We start from the raw sequence: 17,023 nt of genomic DNA on the forward strand, positions 1-17,023 counted from the left end.
GATACCATTTTCTCATGCAGACACACTAAATTAAAAAAAAAAAGTGTTACCAAAAACTTCTGACACCCTTGGTTCTGATTTAAAACCACAGCCCTATAACCGTGTGCCTTATGTTTCTCTGTAGAAATTGATGCAAAAATAGCTAGACATACATTTCAGTATTTAGGATAACATAAATATGCTAATACATAATTAAATGTTATAAATAAATGCAGTTTTATATTGATCACCTATCAATCTAAAGTGTATTTAAGTAAGCGTCCCAAGCTGCAGAGAGAATCTCCAGACAGGGTTTTAGGACTACTTTGACTAAGTCACTTCTAAGCTAACCCTAAACTAAGCTGGCACAGCTTCCCCATGTTTTTGATAAACATGCCCTCCGCTCAAGGAGGGAGAGACGCTTGGGGAAGAAAAGCTAAAAAGGGGAAAAGATTAAATGAAAACAGATCCTACCATCTAATCCAAAATAAATCCTCATAAAAAAGGGAGAAAAGTATTCATTCACTCCCTCCTGAGTGATTAAAGCATTCGAGTCCTCTTCTCACAAACCTACCCCATGATGACCAAAGCTTTAAGCTGTTACTGCCATCTTCCTCCCAAGTTCCCAAACCTCTCTCAGCTGCAAAAGCCCTTACTCAGCTGTGCTCCTGAGCATCTACAGCCTCCCGCCTGCATCTTTCTGCAGTGCAGCCACCAACAATTAACACCAGAATTTGCACCAAAAAGACAACTTTGCAGGAAAAAAAAAAGAGTTTATTTTTGGGTGAGGAAAAAAAATTATCAGAAAAGGGAGATACTAAAATATATGGGATTTTCAAGAAATTTAATTTTGGTATCAGCAATAAAAATCAATTTTGTATCTATTTGGTTTGATTTTAGCATCTGATAGTGTATACAATCCTTAGATACACAACGCAACTAAAATGAAACAAACAAAAAAACCCCAACCCAGACCAGTTACACATCTTTCTGTTTCCCCTACGCTGCCAGCAGAATGTCCAAGCTGCCACGGGATTTAGTGCAGCGAGCTGTGGAAATAAGAAATCAGGCTCTGCCTCACCTTAGCGCTGAGGCCACACAATATGAAGAAAAATGCTACGGCTGGAAGTGGTCGTCGGTCAATTACTCACCCTTTAAAATCCTATTATCTTCCAATTCTGCCGAGGGAAAAAAGGCACTGCTGAACACAGAAAGGCAGAAGAAACACTATCTTTTTAACCAAATGTGTCCAAAAGAGGCTGTCTTCCCATATGCTGCCAGTCACCCAGCTGAAAGGCTTGGTTCTGACTGGGTGGCTCACAGCACCAAGCGAAGTTAATGGTATTTTAAGAAGAGAGGTGTATGTGGCAATATTTGACTTAAGGCTGTTTAGCGCATCATGGCTACAGAATAAGCAACAGAGACAAGTTCTAGATAAAGCAGATAAAAGGAATGCAAAACCTAGCCAAAAGAAAGACTAATGCCTGCCAGGTAAAATGCAAAACTATGTGTCAAGAAGAATATTCTGTAATGAGGCAGCAAGACAGATTCAAAATGTGTTTCTAGCAGAGTGTAAGATCAGTGCTCTTGCCATTACAGAAACTTGCTTGAGTGCACGCACATTGGTATACGCCTTTCACACGGCTAAGGACACAAACTGTAACAGAGCGAGACTTTATCAGGTGCCATGCTGTGCCAGAGGAGGATGAAAAGAATAAAGCTTTGCTCTGGTATAAAATGAGACAGACTTTTTTTATAAATTGGCCACCAATACTATGTTTATCGCACCGTCTGAACTCCAAAGATCTTTGAAACATCCCTCTCTGTCCTCACATTTACATCTTGACGACAAAAGCATTTTAACACGATTAAAATGGGGCCGCTGCAGAAGGGCTGTGTTTTCCCCTGCCCTAAGGAGATGAGACGGCATCATGTACGACCTGAAGGCAAGCAAAGGAGGCTAACGAGATCCTGCACGGCTCCCCAGAGCTCACCAGCCCGCAGGACCACAGGAGAAGGAAAACCACTGCGGGAGGGTGTGAGGTTAAAACTCCTCTTCCCTGGCGACAGCGGCGTGAGGGATTATTTCCCAGGGACAGAAGCCCTCTGCTGGTCAAGACTCCTTATAAGATGATTTACAGCGACTAAACGCACGCAGGTTTTGATGTATCGCTGGGTTTCCTACATCAAAGTAGAGCCGTGAATGAGAAATGCAAGAACACGTTTCACATTCCTTATTAGGAAAAAAAAATCAGCTAACCAGATTACAGCGATCTAATTGTCTTTTTTTATTCTTACTAACTGGGTAACTTCTGGTTTGTTGTTTCAAAAAAATGCTGTCCACCCCATAGTTAAATATGTAATCACTTTTCAAAAGTGTTCGTGACTTAAACAGTCCTGACCTCACATACACACTCAACACCTCTTTCACACAACAAGAACCACGCAAATAAATCATGTTACCAAGATAAGTACTCAACCCTGCAATTTGTTCTCCAGCACGAGTATTTAACATTTAAATGTATTAAATTTTTCAAAATTTTTAATATTTAATATTGTTATTAGAAACTTGAATTGTATTTAGGTTTCCAAAATTATGTTTAAGCATACAACAATGCATTACCTCACCTTCCCATGAAACCATAATATCGGTCTTTAAAGCAAATCAAATCTATTTTTGGCTTTGACTGTAAGCAGACTTGGTAGCTGTTGTATTGTGGTTAATTGTATTTTTGGTACCTGTTCATGAGTTGAATTATTTTTCTGCAAGACATAGGTAAGTAACCATCTTTTTAGACCCACTCCTCAAGTTCAACGGAAAGGGCTGAATGAATACTTGATGTCTGCGAGAGATCAGAAGGCTTGTTCTGGCCAAAAAAAAAAAGCCTCTATAGACAAGTCAGTCTTTGGATACACAGATTTTATCATGCACACAAATATACAAACACACACAATTCCTTGTCTCCACGCCATCCTACTGCTGTTATTATTTATTTATTGTTATTACTGAGATGCCAGGGGACTTTAGTCAAGACTCAGACTTTACAGTCTAGTGCTTCATACATGCACCACAAGTAAAGGTTGATCCCGCATCCGTATCATTTTCACTGCAAATTCAGCATCTAGGATATAGCAAAACTCGGGGGGGGGGGGAGTAATTATCATCTTCACACACCTTAGTCCAAAGCTCTTAGTCCACAGTTTTGCAGGTCAGTGCGGTTATGCTTGGCATCTTTAAATCCATCCAGAATAAAGAAATCAATGAAAATATATAAATAAAAGACATCCAATCAGGTACAGTCCTACATATGGTAATTCTGCTGTGTGGTGGAAGCAGTGTATTTCTAAATCTATACCAACAAACAAACAGTAAATCAATGCAATACAGCAAGTGTACCAAGAAAGTCCTGATATTAACATATCCCTAAAAGCTATTTTAAAATCCAGTATGGTAGGATCCTTAAAAATTAAGCTAATGCCCTTATAAATTAATTACAGATTAATCTTTCCGTCAAAAAAGGGGGTGACCAGCATGGCAGAGCACACCACTTCTGTACACGTGCAACCCTAAGCAGCTGGACAATCAATACCAGAGAAGTCACTGATCGACGGTCAATGTATATTTTGTGTGTCAGTCTAGAAACCACTTTTATCTACTACCAGTCAGCAAGACCAAATGTTTATCCATCCAGCTCAAAAATCCAGGCTCATCGGTGTCAAAATTTGCCCATGTATCTGAGTTTAGCTAGCAGCTGAAGCCTTTTCTGTGCAAGAAATACACGAATGTAAACATGACGGGGTTCTCTGAGAGAAGATGCAGTAGTCTGGCCTGAAGATCTGAATGAGCTACGATGAGACTCTCAGGCCATCACTCTTTTCAACAAATTTTTACAGCAGTAACCAAAAGACTCATTCACATGTACTGAATTCAAGTGGTTGATATCTTAAATCTGCTATTCTCTCATTTCTTAGCATCTAACTTTATAACCCCAGGCAACAATGCCCTCCCGATGTTGTGTTTCCCGAGTGATTTTCTAGAATTTTTTAAAACTACAAACAGAATTTCTATTAAATTATGTCACACTGATAACTACTTGGGTCAACAGGAGGACTGATTCTTCAGGCTCAGCACGCAGCCTTCTGTTACGTGGTCACCGGTAGTAACTACCACGTTGTTGACCTCCAGACCATATCCAGACAAGGAGAAGGCACCTCCCGAGGAGGCTGTGCGTGTGCATCTCCTCAGAGGACTGAAACTATATGGGTTCCAGCCTAAGATCCAGGCAGGAATTTGCTCCAGCGGACATAAACTCTTCCTGCTTATTCAGTCCAAGCTTCCCACCGATCCCCTTGAGCGCTACTGTCCTCCATGTTCTAGAGAAGGAAATGGGAGTAAAAGGCATCGCACCCACACAGGGTGCAGTTTTACAGAAAAGGGCATTCTCAGCCAGTCAGTAAAAAGACATCATTTTAAACCACCATTTTTGAAGGGAAAAAAAATAATAAAAATATATCACGTGGCAAATCACATCCTGTGGAAACTAACTTGCGCCATGTTATATTTTCTTAAGAATACTCTACATAGCTAACAAAGGAGCTTAAAATTGTAATTGCAATTACAACATGTTAAAACTTAAAAGTCTTTTAACACAGCTCATCATTTGATAGTTCTGACAAAGCACTTTCTGGATATATTACAAATGTCTTCTTGTACTGGCTTATAAAGGCAAAGCACTATCTCAAAGATTCAAGTTCTATGAAAACCCACAGATAAAATTTATACTTAATTTTGAAGATTTAAGACAAGACTGATATTTCCACTTACACTGAAACCACTGTTATGAGAACAAAAATGTAGATTTTGAAGCTTGGAGAAGACTGAGCAGCAGTGAGCCAAGCTCTTTGCAGGACAGTTATGAAGGGTGGAAGCTATTTTTAATAAATTGCCACAAGTCTTAGTCCTAAATGTCTCATGAAGCAAATGTACAGTATTTAACCCATACTCCAGCAAAAGCAAGCTCCCCAGGAAACTGAGAGCAGCACACCAAACCTGTAGTATTAAGACAACCCTAAGACTGGTTCTTCAGCGAAACCTGCTCCTCAGCCAGTTGCATTAACTTCAAGAAGACTTTTAAAGGAGATGTTCTTCCAAGTCAGCGTGGGGGGCACGATCTGGCCCTGCAAAGCACAGACTACCCAAAGCCCCATGACGTTAAAGAATGCATGTAGAATGCAAGTATTAGATCATTACTGTATTAACATTTAACTATGTTTAAGCAGTAGATGTCAAAGAGCGTGCATTAGCCTTGGGCGCTGGGGAGCCTGGAGGAAGGCATGATTTGTGGTGACCCTGTAGAGCTGCAGTGAGAACGAAAAACCACAGGGACCAGGATCAACCTCAATGAGTTTCACAACAGGCACTTAGGGCAAGGCTGGGGAAAGCCGACCCACAAACATGCACAGATACAGAAGGAAATAACGGATTTCATTCAACAGAGTGAATCGCATTGAATTTTGTCTTCAAACAGACTGAAGACAAAAGGAGGAACAATACACAGATCCACTCCAAAACAAATCAATGTAATTGAACAAATTATTCTTCATAATGTAGAACATGTGCTGCCTGAATAACCCAACACACTATAAATACCTATTAACAAAAAAGGAATTTTAGTCAAAAAGAAAGTCACACGAAGCATCATAAAAAAATAAGTGCAATCGATAGGGTAAGACAATATCTGTAATTGCAATAATTAATTATAATTGGAGGAGCATAGGCACACCATATCACCTTGCCAGCACTGGAGTGGCACAGGACACGCAGGGCGCCTTGCTCCGAGCTGCTGCAAAACACAGCCCAGCCCAGTCCCGTGCACCAGCCCCGATGCCATCCGTGCGAGCGCGTCTCAAACATGGACCCATGGTTCAGGTTACAATTGCTCCTATTTAAAGGCTCATTTATACTGCCAAAAAGTACAAAGAGTCTTTACATTAAATAGGAATCAAAGCCACAAATATTTATAAGGCTAGCAGGACTTAGCACCGGAGCAATGCAGGTTTCCTATCATTCCAGCAAAGTCATTAAGGAGTGTGAGTTTTTGATCACTTTAAGGCTCCCTTATATCTGATAGAGCATTATGCAGTGTGAGAGTATCTTGAAATCTGTAGTACTGCATCCAGAGTAACTGGAGGGAAAGTCATGTAGATTAAAAACAAACAAACAAACACACCGAAAAAAAAACCCCAAACAAAAAACCAAACTAACTTCATTTTTAAAATTAACAAATGAGACCTCAGAGATCTTGCTCGTATCTCAAATACAGCACTGGGAAACTGTGGTTTTATTTGTAGCAAAGCTAATAACACACAAATATATGAATACTGAGGATATTTTATTGTATCTTATTTTGGGCCATAATTTAGCTATGTGCTGCACTGTATTTATCCCTCTGGAATCTGGCTCCCATGCCTACAAAATTCAGTTTAGCTCAGGTGGCAAAGGTTAATGCTTCCACGTGCTACTGTTTCAAAACCCGACATCCATTCAGCAGGAATGGTGAAAAGGTTTTCAAAAAAGTGAGGTAAGCATGGTGTGTGGCAATCCAATTATGGGGCTATCATGCATCAGGTTTTTCTAGACATACCCTCTTTTCCCACCCAGATATTTCATGCAGGTGAAAAAAAGGAGGAGTGCTCTGTTGAGGCTCCAATGATGCTTTTACTCAGCATAAAGTTGAAAGATGGTAATGAAATAACTAAATGCATGTGAGTATATCTCCTTGGTAACCTAAGTAAATGTACATAAGGCAGTCAACATAAAGATGTTAAGATACCTCTGAGTTGCAATGCTAAGTCCTCTCATGGTCTCATTCTAGCAAACTATTTTTCCAGTATAGGTGACAGGAGAAGAGGGGAAAAAGAAAAAGAAAAAAGGGAAGATAAGCAGGCCAGTGTTAACAGAGCAATATGTTCAGGTGCTGCTTTGACAATGCGCAACTCATTTTGTTCTGTATTCTGACAATTCTCCCTTTTTTCCTTTTTGCTTTCCTTCAATCTTCTTTAAGACTATGTGAATATTTTTTTTCCCTTCTTTCTCAGCTTCTTTGCCTGACTATCCAACCAATATTTCACTTCTCCACTTAGGTTTCTCTCCTATTCCCTCCCTTGTGAATCGTTCTAAGTCAGTGTCTCTTTTTGAAGAGACAAAAAACAAAACCAAAACACATTTAATAAATGGCTGTACTGAAATCAGTATTTCTCTTGTGCAAGAAGCGGCTTTGGGGACACCAGCAGTCCTGCTGGAGACAGGTCGGCGGTATTACAGCACAACTAATTAAATACCTTTTCCTTCAAATTCCATATGGACTCCGTTTTCACCATGCTTCTTAAGTAAGACTCATCACAGCAGTTATCTTCTGGACTATGAACAACATTGAAGTGTAGCACATAATATTTATATAAAAGCGCTTTACAAATTGATCCTGAGGGCGGGAATGGTAATTTTGCTGTCTACACAAACTATCTTTAAGTGCAGTTAAGAAATCATTTCACAGGCTCAAAGTATATAATAAAATGAAGGTAATAAGCATGACTGAGACACAGAGGGAACAAATTATCTTCTGGCAATATACCCTACAATTGTGACTGGATAAAACTGTTAATCTGCAGCTGAGCAGAAAATGTATAATCTGAAGGGATTTCTTCATTTAAAATGAAACAAACCGCTATCCGTTGATAAAACAGTAAGAATTTACAGTATTACACAAATTACAGAAAACAGCGCAACAGGACGCAACTCCAACAGAAAAAAAGAAAAAGTTATTCTTTACCTCCCGCATTAAAAAGTTGCTTTAGTTGACTAGAAAATACAAGCTAATAGAATCACGAAGCTAGATTCCTCCTCTGCTCACACATACCTTGCTGTTGATAGCTGAATCCAAAGCTTTTTTTCTATTGCTCCCTCCTGTCTTACTGGTACTAACCATCTAAGCTGTTACACTGAATTAAAGTAAAACCAAAACCAGATTTCCTATGAAACAGCTACTCAAACTCCACCTACAAATCATGGGTGCTTTTCCATTTGAAATTAAGTGATACTCATCTTTCACAGACAAAGCATCTGAGATTTAACTACACAGAGTTATCTTTCAGCACGATTATTACTAATTGCTTCTTGCGATTCCATTTTCCAAACATGTTCTGACAAGAAATACAGAAAGTGGTGTAGGTCAGGTCTTAGAAGTGAGAGCCAAAAGTACAATTATAATTAAGAAACAATTCAATACATTAAATCAGAAATATCTTCCTATGCTTGTTTAAGTAGACAAGCAACATAAAACAATTTAGTTTGTGTTGAAGAAAGCGTCTGCACACAAGAGAAAGATACAGTATATCCCTGTTTCCAGAACAGAAATTACAGCCACAGCCACTAAAACTGTAAATTCATCCATTTACAGTCCCACAGAGAACCCCTCCACAGACACCCCTCTAAAAACAGAATGGATTTTTTTAGTTTTCCCCCAGACTACATCAACCTGCTACTTGCAGATGAGGACGCTGTACTTCTCAGGCAAAGTACAAACATCAAACTGGGCTGCTGCAGACTTCAGGCGCTGACTTCAGTGGAAGACAGCCACATCTTGCTGTGGGGAAAACAGGCCAAGCAATTAAATATGCATCAGCATTAAAGCTAAATGTACAGAAATAGTTTACAGACATAATTTTGGCTTACCAGCTCTGCATGCATAGCCTGCACACATATTTCATTTTTAACTATGAAGACAAAACTTTTGCGCAATACATCTTCTTGTGACACTATCTTATCAGTATGCATCGCTGAATCTTGGAGCAATAAAAAAATAATATGACAGCATTAGCAGAAACTAGACTTTTTTTTTTTACTACAAACTTATTCAAAATATAATTGACTTTACAGATAATGCCTGTCCCATTAACTTTAACAAAAAGTATCTTATAAAATCCCTTCCTTGGTGCTTAAGCCTTCAGTTTACAGCTTTGCCCTTCCAACTATTTCTTTTTTTCCTTTACCTTTTACTTTCTTAGTTAATTCCTAATAATTCTTAATAATATAAATTAATAATAAAATGTCTGTGAGCCACTCCACCTCAGAGCAACATCCACAGCGCACAAAAAAAGTGCGGAAACACTCAGCTACAGCTGCACATTCAGTCTTTACTTCCAACAGCAAAATGAGGCTATCAGCATCCAACTTTTCACATGATTTAATGTATAATGAATCTCTGGCACATCTATAGGTGCCAAAAGGAAATTCTTTTCTTTCCTTCGCTATGGCAGCTTAAAATAGTCTGACTAACCCTTCAAAGTGTCAACAACTTCTTCTAGAGAGATAAAGACAATGGATAGCCCCACCAAGCCACTAACGTCTGCTCAAAACCTGTAGTTCCTCTTTTCTTCTTCCAGCACTTACCCAAGCTAGCATGCACTTGTATAAGTCTTTAAAGCAGTGAACATTTAAGCATGTCACAATTCTATGATGTCTCCTTTATATAATTAGTACTAACATATGGCCCACAATCAGTGTGGGAAATCTAAAATATTCTTTGGGAAGCTGTCAAAGCTAAAGGGATATATTTTTCAGTAAGTGAAAAGAATTAAATATGCAAATCCTGCTTACAATAGGAATAGCAAGGAAATGGAACTTTAGCCCCAAAGGTGTGCTTGCTCATTGTATCAAACCCAGGGTTATTCTGCTCTGTACCTGTCAGTGCCAGTCCAAATCAGAACACAGAGTGGCACGCAGAGAAGCTCTGCAGCCACCACGTTGGTTGGATTTTGGCAGTGCTGTAGAAAAGCATACAGTAGATAAAACCAAAACCCGCTGTGAAAATGCCAGCTATAGTTAACACACTGGTCTGAATACGGATTCATAGCAGATTGCATTAATCCATATTCTTTTCAGAAGTTCAGCTGTCCCCTGGACAGGGACACCTCTGCAACACCTCCAGCAAGTAACACACCATGTGCTGGCAGGGACCGCTTTTATGCAAGCTCACCCCTGTTCTTTGTTCAGAGATAAAAGCCCAACATCCCTAAAAATCTCAGACCTAAGTTTTCGTTCTTCTTCACTGGTTTCCAAGTAGGAAAGCTGTCACCTGAATCAAGCGTGGCACCACTGGCAGCAGGCATCCTCCCTCCCACCACAGTGAATGACCAACTCTAGGAGACAGCAGAATTAATCAAGGAGAGAATCCAAGCCAGCATCCACGTATTAGCAATAGGTTATCTCACTCCCCTGAGATAAGCCTTCAGGATCAAGAGTTGCGCCTGTTACTTATTAATGAATTGTTAATTAATCAGTTGTACAGATCTAGATGAAACACGACTGGAAATGCACAGAAGATCTCCCAGTCACAACAGTGAGCCGAACACCAGGACAGTTTCTGCAGCATCCAAGTGTTCACGATTTCCCTGGGAAGTCCGACTGGCTTTCCCACAGATCAAAGGAACTAGAATAGACTGGCATGTGTGTAGCAGCAGCAAAAATGCTTTGCAAAGTAGATAGCTTACGTGTACAGCTAATAACTTTTTACTCTTCAGTACAGCATTATTCAGCTAAGAAAAACTTGAAACCATTGATGATCCCACATTAAGGAAACAATATGCTCCAAAATGATTTGATAATCATGAGGTTTCAGAATAACCACTGAAATATGGAACCAGCTATACATTTCTCAAAACAGTTGTTAGTAAAGTCAAGTCTGTTCCGTAAAACCCTTTCTTAAAGGCAACTTCAGCAACATAAAAGCTCACTAATTTGTCTGAATAAAATCCCGCACCCTGTGGTTAAGAATCTGCCAAGCAAGCCAAATAAACTAAACAAGCAGAGTTGGCGTTTGACATGTCTCTTAAGAGTGAGCTGTGACAAGTTACTAATGATCTCAGTCAGAAAGCAACTAATAGTGCGCTGTAAAAAGTATAAAGGAGGAAGAAATCTGGAGATAAGGACCAAATGTTGAGTTGGGATAAACGGGTTAAAACCGTTTTCAGTGAACAACACTGCTCAGATCAGCTCTAAACGCGTCCCTCCAAATGTTCTGCACCTTTTATTGTTAGGTGGGTTCACCCTTAACAACACTGCAGCCTAAAAATGTGTTCTAAATGTGTGAACAGCAGTATGTTGACATAAAATTTATTTTGAATCTTAGTTTCAGCCCCAAACGTGCAACATTTGCCTACAGTAAGAGCTTCACAAAGCTGGAAAACTGGCAGTTGTGAAAAGGAATTAGAAGTGTTAACAGGTTTAAGGAAGAAAAACTTAACCATTGCACTCCATGTACGTCAAAAGGCGGCAGCGGGAAGGAACATTACAGAGGGAGGAACCACTTGGACTGAGCTGGGAGCTGCAGAGAGACAAGTTTGCAATGCCATCACCAGCCAGTTTCATAACAGGCATTGACAGTGAATGGGAAAATTAAAAAAAACCAAACAAAAAAAAAACAACACAGGAGCAAGCCAGCTGGAGATGAGAAGAAAGGATCCATGCGATGCAAAGAGTTTTCCTCCTTACATCAACAAAGTATATGAGCCTTTCCTTATTCTTTTAACTATATTCAAGTTACTAATTTTATTCAAATCCTCCTTGCAGCTTGCTAGCTGTTGAAAGCTCTGTCTGATCCGTCTCTCACAAGTTTCAAAGGTGGAAGGAGAAATGTGTTAAGATGATGTCTTAACTTGTCCGGATAACTCAAATTTTTCTCAAATGACTACCACTATTTTATCTAAGTGCTATAAAGAGATGGAAGTTGGTTTGCCATCACAAGAAATGAAACAGACCCAAGATGTTCATATTTGCATTTAATTACTGAATAAATGAGAGCAATTGCGTGGTAAGGTGATACAACTTGACACGGTTACTTTCAACCTTGCATTTTCCTGGTGTGTGCATGTCAGAAAGGTTTGTTCTTCCTTCCTCCTTACCCCTTTCCTCCCCTCCATTTTCAGTTCTTGACTTTCACCTCTCCGGTTGCATGGTATTAATTAGAATTATTAAAAGGAACAGTACAAGAGGAGTGAAACATACAAAGTATCACATTTTTGAAACCTATTTCAATTTTATCAGGCATTCTTCCTAGTATCCATGCAGCAAAGATTGCCTCTGCTTGAAGATGACAGTCAATGGACAATTGGGAAGGCACGGTGAACCGAGGTCACAGAATTAAGTATTATTTAAGAGCACAATATGCAGTGACACAAATGACATTTTCGCAGGGAAATGGTGATATTAGCCTCAGAGCAAATGAATGATGTGCATCCTTCCCACAGTTAAACTGTTCTTTAATGGAAACAAAGCATGAGAAAAGATGCAAAGACTTTTAAACACAAGGGAGATTACAACCTAAAACCTTAAGCCAAATTTTCACTCGTATTAATAAGGTTACTGCAGTAGAAAGAAACCTTTACATTGTCGAGACATCAAGAGTAGAACAAAATACCTTTAATATAAGTGAGAGAATCAAACCTAGCAAGACTCAAATCTAGAGAAAAAAATCTTATCTATAATATTATATAGCTCTGTATAATATAATATGGTAAGAGATACTATAATGTTATATGTATTTTATTTAGGAACAGGGCATTCAGGATGTGTATAGCCAGTAACTCTCTTGGTTCCTCTCCTAAAATATGAAGTGGAAACTACTTTTTTCAGATTTCACTCTGAAATCTGAAGAGGACCAGAACTACCAGTAGCCATGGATATTGATGCCTTAAGTAATTTAACATAAACTCATAAAATTAAATTCTTATGTTTTCAAATATAGCACTAAAAGCTAAAGGAGCTTGTTCAGCTGAGTTTGTTTGCTTCTTCCAATCTTAACAGCCTTTCACTTCCTTTTATTCATCATCATTCCCCAGTTAAAGAGCATTCATATACTTGACATGCAAATCTCAAGGCATTTTAGCATGGCCCAGTCTATGTGACAAATATTACTTAATTAGCTGTGTTACTGCTTATTTCAGAATGCACGAGGTCACTCCTCCGATCATATAAATCATTACATAAATTCTTTCCATTCAGAGAAGCACAAACCATCACAAACCATCTCAAAAATCTTAAATTTTAACTAAAACCTACTGAAAAGTACCAAAATAAGTTTCCATTAATAGTTATAAAGGAATACTACAGATAACTGTAGTGAGATTATGGTAATTCAAAGTAGCCAGTTAGTGTAATGGCAGTGTAATTCTAATATTCACAACAACAATAAAAAAAGGTATTTTTCCATGAGGAACATTAATATTGAGATTCTCAGGAAACTGGGGGCATTCTTTGTTACTGAAAATAACTTTGAGTCCTCATTTACAGAAGAGTACTTCACTCCTACCATGCTACTAAGTCCTACAAACTTGATTTTACACTGATGACTTCAGGTGTCTGGACAAGAAAGTAAAGCCAACTTAAAACATGCATGAAAATAACCTAATGGTTTTGCAGGCCAAAATCAAATTACTTTTTGTAATGTTTTCCATTTTCAGTTATGTAAGTTATTAATAATCAAAAAGAAAGAAAATTCTATGTATATTTTATGCAACACAAAGTTCCCAATGAGTGGAAGCACATCTCCAAAGTAATGGCAGTAAAATAACATGCGACGCAAAAACATTCATGGGCTCCTCAAATGTCAGTTGTAGCCTGAACGCCTCAAATCACCTTCCACTTTCTCATTACCTGCCCTGACAGCACATGCAAAAAGCAAGGAGAGTACAAGCAGCCCTTCTCAGCAGCAATGCGATCCAGGAGATGCAGCGAGGTGGTGCGGGGCGTGCAGGTGTGATTTTTCAGCCCATCCTCACATGGCGGTTTGTTTCTAAAGCAACTCGGTCCTCTCCCAGAGCTCACGAACACAACCCAAGAGCACATGGACTAAGCTACGCTCTTCTCACTTGGAATGATGTTTTACCATCGCAAAGGAATTTAGGCAGCACTGAGCTGATGGATCTGTAGAGGAAATAAGAACTGCCTGGGGAGCACCAGCTGCTTTATTCCCTTTTGTTTTTCCCCTCTTTTGGCGAGTCTGATGCCTCACCTGCCTAACCTGTGAGTTTCTAAAGCTTTCCCAAGCAAATCTCCATCCTCAGAAGGTCCTGTTACATCTCAGCCTGTGAAAAAACGCACATTGCATTTTGTCCTTGCTCTCTCTGTTGGAAGGCACGAGCTGCAGAGCATCGCCCTGGGACTGCGCAGGGGTACCACGCTGCAAGGCTGGACTGCCACCTTCACCGGCACCAAAGCGCTCACCTGGCACAGCCCACCTTTCAGGTTCAGATGAGCGCCTTCCTCCCCTTCTTCCTGCATCCGCTGTGCTCTAATCAAAGAAGTTGTACTAAGGAGACTGACTTTTTAGGCTTGTTGTACTCTATCATGAAAAATCACTTTACTAGGGCCACGACCAGTAGAGCACTTAAACTCAGGCTTAGCTAAGTCCTTGATTAGTTCTGTTAAAACCAATGAGGAATTCATATGCTTAAAATTAATTTCATATGCAAATGCTCCGGAACAGGGTCTATATTCCTACTATAACATCACCCCTACAATTTCACTTTTTTCCAGTTCATCAGGCAATTCCCGTTTCTGGCATAATACACCCAATTCTTTCACCAAACAGTGTAAGTAGTTTCAGTGAAAGACACTGTAATTTCCTCAAAAAAGAGGGAAAAAGCACCTCACAAACTGCCTACACACACTCCCCCCCCCCAGTATTTTCATCTTTGAGAAAAATTTAAGTTGTTGAAGGGGAAATCCTCAGCAATATGCCTGAGTTTCTTTAAAATAAAATTATATGCCAATAAAAAAACAGTTGTTTAAAATTAATTTATGTCTATTCACAAAGAGTGAATGGAATTACTGGAATGTTGTGTTGGACTTTTTTTAACAATTTGTAGGACAAAAAAAAATTATTACAATTCAAAGACAAAACAAAGATCTCACAGAGCTGCTACAGCACTTCCAGTAAATGCACAGTAAGCAAAAGAAATTTTAATCCTTACATAGTCCATAAGATGAGGTAGGAGTTACTGCACTTACCAGGAAGATCTGCCAAATGCCTCCCCCCGGTTTATTTCCACTCCCCGTGAAGCCCAGCTCTCGCTGCTCTTCCTGCTGGGCAGCTCAGAGCGACATGGGCTGGAAAACTACCCGGCTACAGCATCTGAGGCTCGAGTCTGTAAAGAACCAGCCCAGCACATCGCCTTCGGCAGCGTTACTGGCCCATCTAATCAAACAGAGCTGAATTTCACAAGTCTCACTGAATGCAACGGTACAAAACAATATCCCTTGGTAATACAATGACCGAAGAAGTAAGATTATTTATCATTGTGCTTTGCAAAAGGAACTTCTTTGGAAGCAGCAGGAGGCTTTCTATATAAAAAAAATCTTCTTTGATTGGCTCTTTGATATTAACAAAAGGGTCTATTCTATCCTCTGTGTGAGCACATAGTTTCCCTTAATGCTAGAAGAAGTTATACACGCACATGGGAGAATTTTCACCGTAATCCTTTGTGATGGCATCCTTCGGTTTTCATAGCTCTCCACCTATGGTCACATTCTGAAAAGAAAAACACCCAGCGTGTTTAAAAGTTAAAAGCAGTCAGTGTATCCAAAGGACGGAAGTTCACAAAGCATGCTGCTAAAGTTGATCAGCCCCAGGGTCTGGGCCAGCCGAACACTCTCGGCGGTAAGTCACATTCCGTATTTATTCATGATCACATGGACAAGAAACAGAAGTTTACAACCAGCGTCAGATTTGGATTTCATACGTGAGTTGAAAATCCATCTCTTGCACTGGATAAGCAGAAGAATTAGGTATCAGCTAACTTCTTATTTTCAAGATGAAAGTGGTACATGTGTTTAAGGCAGGCTGGCAGCACAGCACTTAGTTTCACCTTGTATAAATGTGAGATTGTCCAACACACACAAAGCTACAACCCCACTATGCTCATGAAGAGCTCGGAAGGAATATTGGGGAACACTATGTTAAGGGAAGACATACACTTTCACCCTGCACAAATTTCCAAATCCGTTTTAGTGCAATCATTTGTTTGTGACTCCGCTGCTTTTTCCTCATGGAAAAAAAAAAAAATCACATTCTTCTCTATGAGGATTGCATTTTCCAAATAAAGGGAGCTGTGGCTGAAATGCTGATTACCCTGAAGAAACCCTAACAAAAGCAAATATCATAAACTATAGCTACACACTACACAATATATGCAGTTCCACTGCAAATGCAGCCCTAGCCATGAGAACAGGAATGTCTTTTGAGTGCCATTACGTATAGGAAGAATAAGGATATTTATGAATGGGCAGTAGCTGCTTGTGCTCATTGCCCTGGGAGAAGCATATATATTCGTAACAGCTAGTGGACTTGAATAAGTTCTACGCATTTACTTTGTTTCACAAGAATACAGACACTACACCACAGTCCAGGATTTAAGGCTCATCCAAATCAGTGTCAGTTGTCATGGGAAGAAAAAAAAAAAATCCATAGTCAGCTAATACGTGAATACATTCAAGTACATGCTCCATCCTGGAATATACTTTTGACAAGTGTGTTGTGAAACCTTGATTGAACATGCCATTCGGTATGACTCTAAATCTACTTTTCTTGAGGGCATTTCCATGAATACACTCTCAATTAGATAAATACGTATCACTAGCTATTTATCAGAGACTTCATTTATTCAGAAATATCTCCCATGAATAAGCACTCCAAAAAAAAAAAAGTCTTTTTTTTTGCCGTTTCTTCCCTTTTGTATTACTAGGAGCTTGAGACCTCAGTATTCACAGAATTACGTACTTTCTGCTGCACTAGAGATGCATAAAAATGTAAGAATCGTGAAAAAAAAACAACAAACAATCAAAATGGACAGTCAACTAATGAGATCTGTTGTCTGTCTAATGTCTGGCCCATCTGTGACTAGTACCACAGAGAAGAAAGGTATATTGTCCTGCACAAGTACAGAATAACCTGCCCACAGTAAACCTGCTTTTTTCCTAGAACTGTGCCTT

At 39.4% G+C, this 17,023-nt stretch overlaps 1 protein-coding gene across 4 annotated transcripts in view; it reads right to left on the reverse strand.

Annotated features, from left to right (window-relative positions):
- The window catches only part of RARB (retinoic acid receptor beta), a 335,268-nt gene that overhangs the window by 286,604 nt on the left and 31,641 nt on the right, over positions 1-17,023 (reverse strand). The window lies entirely within an intron of this gene.

This window comes from Grus americana, chromosome 2 (assembly GCF_028858705.1).
Source record: "Grus americana isolate bGruAme1 chromosome 2, bGruAme1.mat, whole genome shotgun sequence".
Lineage (NCBI taxonomy): Eukaryota > Metazoa > Chordata > Aves > Gruiformes > Gruidae > Grus > Grus americana.